Source organism: Ostrea edulis, chromosome 7 (genome assembly GCF_947568905.1).
Source record: "Ostrea edulis chromosome 7, xbOstEdul1.1, whole genome shotgun sequence".
NCBI lineage: Eukaryota > Metazoa > Mollusca > Bivalvia > Ostreida > Ostreidae > Ostrea > Ostrea edulis.
The window spans coordinates 83,022,489-83,029,870 of NC_079170.1; the positions used below are offsets into that span (position 1 = coordinate 83,022,489).

The 7,382-nt window shown below is 37.0% G+C and overlaps 1 pseudogene; it reads left to right on the forward strand.

Moving 5' to 3' along the window:
• The first annotated feature begins 2,994 nt into the window (after positions 1 to 2,994).
• LOC125654672 (sulfotransferase 1B1-like) lies at positions 2,995 to 5,975 on the forward strand (annotated as a pseudogene).
• Positions 5,976 to 7,382: the final 1,407 nt, after the last annotated feature.

Genomic DNA, 7,382 nt, shown 5'->3' on the forward strand with positions numbered 1-7,382 from the left:
ATTGTATTCATACGCAAGAACAAACTGATCACATGACCAATTTCATGTCACACGAAATTGAACATCAATTTCATTAGTACTGTCATATAAGGAAATGCATTGGCAAATGTAAATATTAGGAGATAAACATATTTGTTTAATCAAAAGATTTTTAATGAACAAGGGAAGGAGAAACAGAGAAAAGGGGAAGTCATCCCTAGAATCCACCGTTTCATATATACTTCATACTAATACATATGTATATTAAAACCCCTGTGGGTACCATCCCCTTTTCTCCTGCTTTGTCATTCTCTGACACTCCCACTCCCTCGACTGTGACGGTTTTTCACGAATAAAAAAATAAATAACATAGATGTATTGAAAAGTACCAATAAATAAGATGCTTTCATCCCCTCCCCACGAAAAAAAAAAAAACAACATTGAAAAGACAAAATAATTTTTCAACAACTTTCCCCAACACAGTCTTTTTAAATCGAACTTGTTTTTAATCGATTTAGATATTTTTAAGATAATTGAACATGAATTCAATTTTAGTTCTACACCAGGTATAGTAAACATTTATGTTATAAGATCAAACTTTAAAGCAGTGTGCATAAAACGTTTGCTTTATTTGAGATCAAATTTGTGTGATGTGAAAGTTCGTAAATGTACCGATTCCAGCAGATTTAACTCAAAGAGATAAAGCAAAAACTAATGAAACAGACCCATTGAAAACAAAGGTGAAGTTTAGGGCCGCAGTAAAGGAAATTAACAGATTTGATTCATACAACGCAAGACTGTATATGAAATAGCTAAACGGCTAACAGAGAATTTTTGTTTGAATTGAATTAAAAGGTCATCTCATTATTTAATCTAAATAATAGCATAGGAGAATTTAATTTGCTCTTGTCACTAAGTCTCTGTTAGTTCAAAAATAGTAAAAAAATCAAACACAAGATGTTGAACTTGTTAATGGATAAGTGAAGATAACGAACAGTGATCAATCTCATAACATCTCTGCTAAGATCATGAATGGTCGTTGCTTTATACATACCGCATTACCTATTGTATATTCACACAAACACTGAATTGTGTGTGAATACATTTGCGTTAAAGACTCTCTAACACCTTTATCTATGTCGAAAGTTCAAAATTCTTGTAAACGTTCAACTTTGCTTAATCATTATCTTATAGAGCAGAATTTTAATATAAAACTGTTTTACCTTATGGAAACAAATTCCTAATCATTTGCCTTTGATCATATTAAAGTATATGTTCCCGATTTTTGCTGTTGTATTACATGTAGCTACATTTTGTAACTTAATCATTCCAATTCTTAAATTCCGTTTTGTTTTCCATTCCGTGTTTTTTTTGCGATGCCCTAACTTTACAGGTCATTAATGTCTTGATAACTGCGTGACAGATGGACTCCGGTGAAGGTATATAGTTCTGTTTATTTCTATGTAAATTTCATACTGATCCGCATCACTTCAGGGAAAGGTTTCAATATCAATGACTAAATAGACCGTACATTTCTAGCATCAGAACATGCGAAAAGATAAACCAATTTCTGATGTTAACGTTAACATCAAACGTTGAATAACTAGACCTTAACAATTCGGTGATTTTTTATGTAAACATACATGTATATCAAAAGTTGAATAATTGGACCTTAAAAATCCCGCGAGTTCTGGTGCAAGCATACAACTCAACCGAGGTTAATGTACTTAACGCACCAATGCTCTAAATATAAACGTTTCACATAATAAATATGTTTTCAGGTTTATTGCATGACACAGATATTTGCATACAATAGCGGAATAAACCGTTGGAATAGCTGACGAACAACGAAAATACATAAAAAAATATTTGAATTTACACTTCTTCATTACTTATACTGCGATACTTAAAACAAACCCAGATGTTTTGGTCATTCATCGTAGTGAACTTTAGGTACGTATTACTCTACTATTGACCTAAATAGTAATGTGTGAGGAGATGACCCGGCCCTGTGGTATAATTTCAGTGTTAAAAACTGCGACGTGGCTTGGTGATGAAAAAGGTGAGTATATAGAACGACTGCAGACCCTATATATACACCCATATACCATTCAAGAAACAAAACGCTCATTGACTTCATACAAACACACGTCAACGTTTATCGACAAGAAGACAGATCAAAGGTAAGAACAAGCAATGTAGTGAAAGAAAAAATATTACTGATTGCTCGTGGAATCCATTTCTATAATTATACCTCAGCTATCTTGATCTATGTGGAATCAGACTACACTAATGAGTGGCCATTAGTTTTACAGATTGTGATGTATATGTATGGAGTGACCATTGCTATTATAAGACATGCAATTGTTTCTGAGCAATGCAAAAAGTTTCGTACAATGTTTGTTATATTATGTAATTTCTTTACCATGCCTAACTTATTGAGATTCATTTTTTAAAGCTCTTTTTATTCGTGCAACGTTTTGAAATGCATTTTCACTACATATTTATGCCTCTAAAATACTGTAATCAGTGACCAGAGGCTGTGTCTATGTAATTCACGCTGTGGTCTTATGCGGGAGCTGTGTTATTTCTGAAATCTGAACGAGTAGAGTAATGAACTTGAATTGCCCCCTTATAAATCATAGTTAATTCTATGTCTGTTTTTCTACTACCGGGTAATTTGATTACTCTAATACAATGTCTTTAGATACGTCCACCTTCTTTTTGGATTAAGCATTCAAGTCATTCGGGTATTTGGCTGATTGTATCTAGTTTTGTTTAACTTTGAGCATGTGTGTAATTCTACTATTAAGCACACACACACACACACACACACACACACACTCTCTCTCTCTCTCTCTCTCTCTCTCTCTCTCTCTCTCTCTCTCTCTCTCTCTCTGTATCTCCCCCTCTTTGGATTTGTGAAGGAGTTTTACACTAGTAATGGAAATGATTATATTCATTTTAAGATTGAAGCAAGTTCCTTAATCTAGTATTTAAGTGTATTTTGTTAAGATGAGTAGCAAAGATATCAAAGATCCCAGCCGCAAGGTGGTCATGCAGGTTGTCGAATATGACGGGTTTCTATTTCCTGTCAGCGTCATGGGTGACATAGTGGAACAACTCAAACAGTTAAAAGACATGTCATTCAGGGACAGCGATGTCTGTGTGGGATTTCATACCCCAAATCTGGTTGGTAACTTAACATGCTGTACTTATAGTGTATTAGTCGTTTTACGTAGGGGTTTAGTTAGGCTAAGTTTAAAATTTCAAATATCATTTAAAACAGTAAAACAAAAAAGATTGTATGAACCATTACTATACATTTCCCAGTGGCTTAATTTCCTTGATTTTGTGATGTTTAGATTCCATTTCTTCATATGTTACACACAAGGAATGCATCATTAGTTTAAAACATCATATTGAATCTTACAAATAGAATGAGTCCACTAATCTGCTTCCCTTGGATAGAGTGAGCATATAAAATATTGACTGTACAGATTTACTCATGATGATATCTAAATATGATCTATTTCATCTCTGTTGGGACGCATTGGTGCTATGAAGTGGTTGACATGTTACGAAATAATTATTTAGAGTATCACGACAAGATGCCCCCACTCATAGAAATGTACCCCGTCGAGAAACTCAAGCAAGTGTCCGATTGTGTTTATGTGTCCCATTTGGTACCTCGACACATCACTGGACAACGTAAGATAGTAGAAACTATCTACTTTTCCAACATTTTTGCATTTTAATATCTTTACCAATTACTTTAATACATGAAGCGATTTCCTGAAGAATGCAATGCAGTTGTGAATAATGCTCGCATGAATCTTTATAACTACAATTCGTCTATTCTAAATGGCTGTGAATTTTCGACAGAAATGAAATTAGAATGTAAACACATACATAAGAAATAATTCTGTTTTTGAAAGTGAATTGCAACCCTGATGCGCTAGTATGCTAGCATGAAGAGTCGGAGTTCGTGTCCTTATGCATTTTCAAAAATGAAAGTAATCTATTTATAAGTTATCAATATACGGTGGGTGTTACCTGTCAACGGGTCAATTTTGCATCCTTTATGGTATTTATGAGGTTGATCAGTGTTTTTTATCGTCTCAACTTCATATATTTACATTATGGGCCTGTCTGTAACAAATACACATATCGAAAACATGTAATAACAACATGAAAATATCACAGATGATTCACATACATGTTAGAACTACCTCAAAAGAGACAATAACACTGATAATTCATGCATATACTTCAGTTCCTGGACAGGATATGTCAAAGAGTGGACCAATTTCCAGGAAGAAAATCCATCATACCCTCTCTTAAATCTCTGCTACGAAGACATGAAGAAGGTAATAGATGTTTATCCGTCCGATCACAGCTAGAATAGGTTTCTAAAACACGGATACAAGAGGCTTTCTTATAGATTTGCTTCGGAGTGGCACGCTATGTTGTCCTACGTAATATATCAACATCCTATTTTTAGCATGTGTGATAACTTTCGCAAAGTAATGTTGACAAATTTGATACTTCATTAATGTGTTTTCTCTTTTGAATGGACTGTCTTTCCTTGTAGGATCTTAAGACACACGTAAAACAGATTGCCGACTTCCTGGAACTAGACACAAGTGACGAACTGATCAGTGAAATTGCGAATGTGAGTTTAAGGCAATGTCAACATATAAGAACAGCAACGTTCCCGCTTCTTTGAACATGATGACTGATGTAAAAGACAAACATATACTGTACAGAAAAGGTAAATAACAGGATTTGTGTATCTTTTGATAGTACCCTCCCTTTGATTTAATGCATCATGTTTATTTATATATTTAGTATAGTGTACCAACATAGCTGACTGCAGTTTGTATATTAAACATCAATTTGGATGATATATAGACATGTTTAATTGGATTCTGCCTTCAAGTATATTTGAATCTTTCAAAAAATTGCGATTAATTACCAAATATATATTTACCCACATTTTAGTATCAGACCATCTACCTGGTTTTGCATATTAGGATCTCCCAATCCAGTACACCCTCCCCAGAAATTCGTACTCTAAAATTTAATTCCAGGGGTGGGTGGGATTTTAAGGATAATCTTCTTTTATATAACTGCTAGTCTCAGATCTATTGATATATGCGGATTTTAGAGGAATGTAAAAAATATAGATAACAATTAAATCATTCATCTAGACCTTAAAACATGTGCATTGTTTTCTGATAAAGTAGGTATTGTAATATAATATAGGAAGTACTTACGTTAAGAAACCGGTCAACAGAGGATACTTACTCCTCTTTGGCATCTGATCCAATCTCTGGTGTTTCCAGGGGTCCGTGTTTGCTGTAATTACCATTAGAGCAAGGCCAGCCACACGTACAAATGAGTGAATCCAGATATTTCCAGCCCAATGGAAGTTTCATCTTTTCATAAACAAGAATAGAGCATTCATGAAATTTTTTAACAATATTCTTGGCAATCTGATAAGATAAATATCCTACTACAATACGATATATATGGTAATTAACGGATTCAGTATACTGCGAACCAACCTTTTGCGATTTACTGGTGATCAACTCGTTCACAGCAACTAATTTTCGCGAATGAGATAATCTGAAATCAATACAAGAAACATTAAATGACTGGTTCGCTGCAAGAAATATTCACGAGGAAAAAGGCTTTTCCGAATCATGTGAAAATATCTTGCATGCGAATAAAAATTGTTTTACTTTATAACAAAATTGTTTTACACCGTTTGTATGGTTACAGGTAAATCGGGGGACTGGAAGAATTGGCTGAAGGTTGCTCAGAGTGAGGCAGTGGATGCAGCGGTAGAGGCCGCAAAAATCCCTCTGGAAATTAAATACACATAAAGAACGATCAAAGTGAGACGTTAAATGAAGGCAAAATCAACATTGATACTTCTAGAGAACAGTGAAACATTGCATCCACTTTATATATACTACTCAAAATTTGATAAGGAGCATAGATATTTTTCTGTTTAAAAAATTAATAACTGCATAACTGGCAATATTGTGTCTAAGTGAAATCAAAAACGTCTTCAACAAACTTGCACGTGCATTTCATGCCATGGGAAATGCGTTTTTCATCACAGTTAATGCTTTTGCTACCATTGCACGATTTTCACTCAGACATCGGTGTCTGATTCCTTCTAAAATTTCAAACTCACTTGAGTATTTACACTACGTTTATCAACACAATGTCCCCTCAACGTATGAGGCGTCGCCTGACGACAGAACAACTGGGCAGATGTATTGGAATGCTTGACGGTGGCTATTCACAACGTGACGTTGCAAATGCACTAAACGTCAGCCAGAGCGTTGTAAACAGGGCCTGGAACCGACAGCAAACTTTTGGTACAGCAGCACACCGACATGAGGGTGGTCGTCAGAGGTCGACAACCCAACGCCAAGACCATTTTGTGGCTCTTCAGGCACGACGCCATCCCTTCTGGACAGCAACCAGCCTACGTAACGACCTCCTGAACGCCTCGGGGGTGAATGTGTCCACTCAGACGATACGGAATCGGCTTCACAATGCAGGTCTCAACTCGAGAAGGGCATGTGTTTGAGTCCCTCTGACTGTTCGACACCGGCGGGAGCGATTGGACTGGGCTGAAGATCATCTCTCTTGGACACAGAACGATTGGGTTCAAGTTCTGTTCACCGATGAGTCCAGGTATTGTTTGGACTTTACAGACAGGAGGCACCGAGTGTGGCGACGACAACGTGAACGTTTCCATGATGCCAACATCAGTGAACATGACCGTTATGGTGGTGGTTCCATCATGGTCTGGGGTGGAATCAGCAGGGATGGAAGAACATATCTTCATGTCCTGGAGAGAGGAACAATGACGGGGGTGCGGTATCGGGATGAGATCCTCGATGTTTACGTCAGACCCTACGCTGGTGATGTTGGCCCTGAGTTCATCCTGATGGATGATAACGCACGTCCTCATCGCGCCAGGGTGGTGGAGCAGTACCTTCAGCAGGAGACAATTGTCGGTATGGACTGGCCAGCGCGCTCGCCGGACTTGAACCCGATTGAGCATGTATGGAACATGCTGCAGGTTGCCCTTTCACGCCGTAGAGCACAACCCACGACTTTGGCAGAGCTCGGAAACGCCCTGGTGGAAGGGTGGAACAGCCTTCCCATTGGAAACATCCGCGTGCTTATTGACAGTATGGCTCGACGTTGTCAAGCCGTCATTGATGCAAGGGGAGGCCATACCCGGTATTGACACTTCATCGACTAAGTGTAATGATGGACTATCCCCAAAAACTGTGTAATTCTTTCTCTGGTTTGCTGTTAACTTTTTGTAATGAAATGCCTTTTGGTGTTGTTATCAGATTTCAAGCATTCCG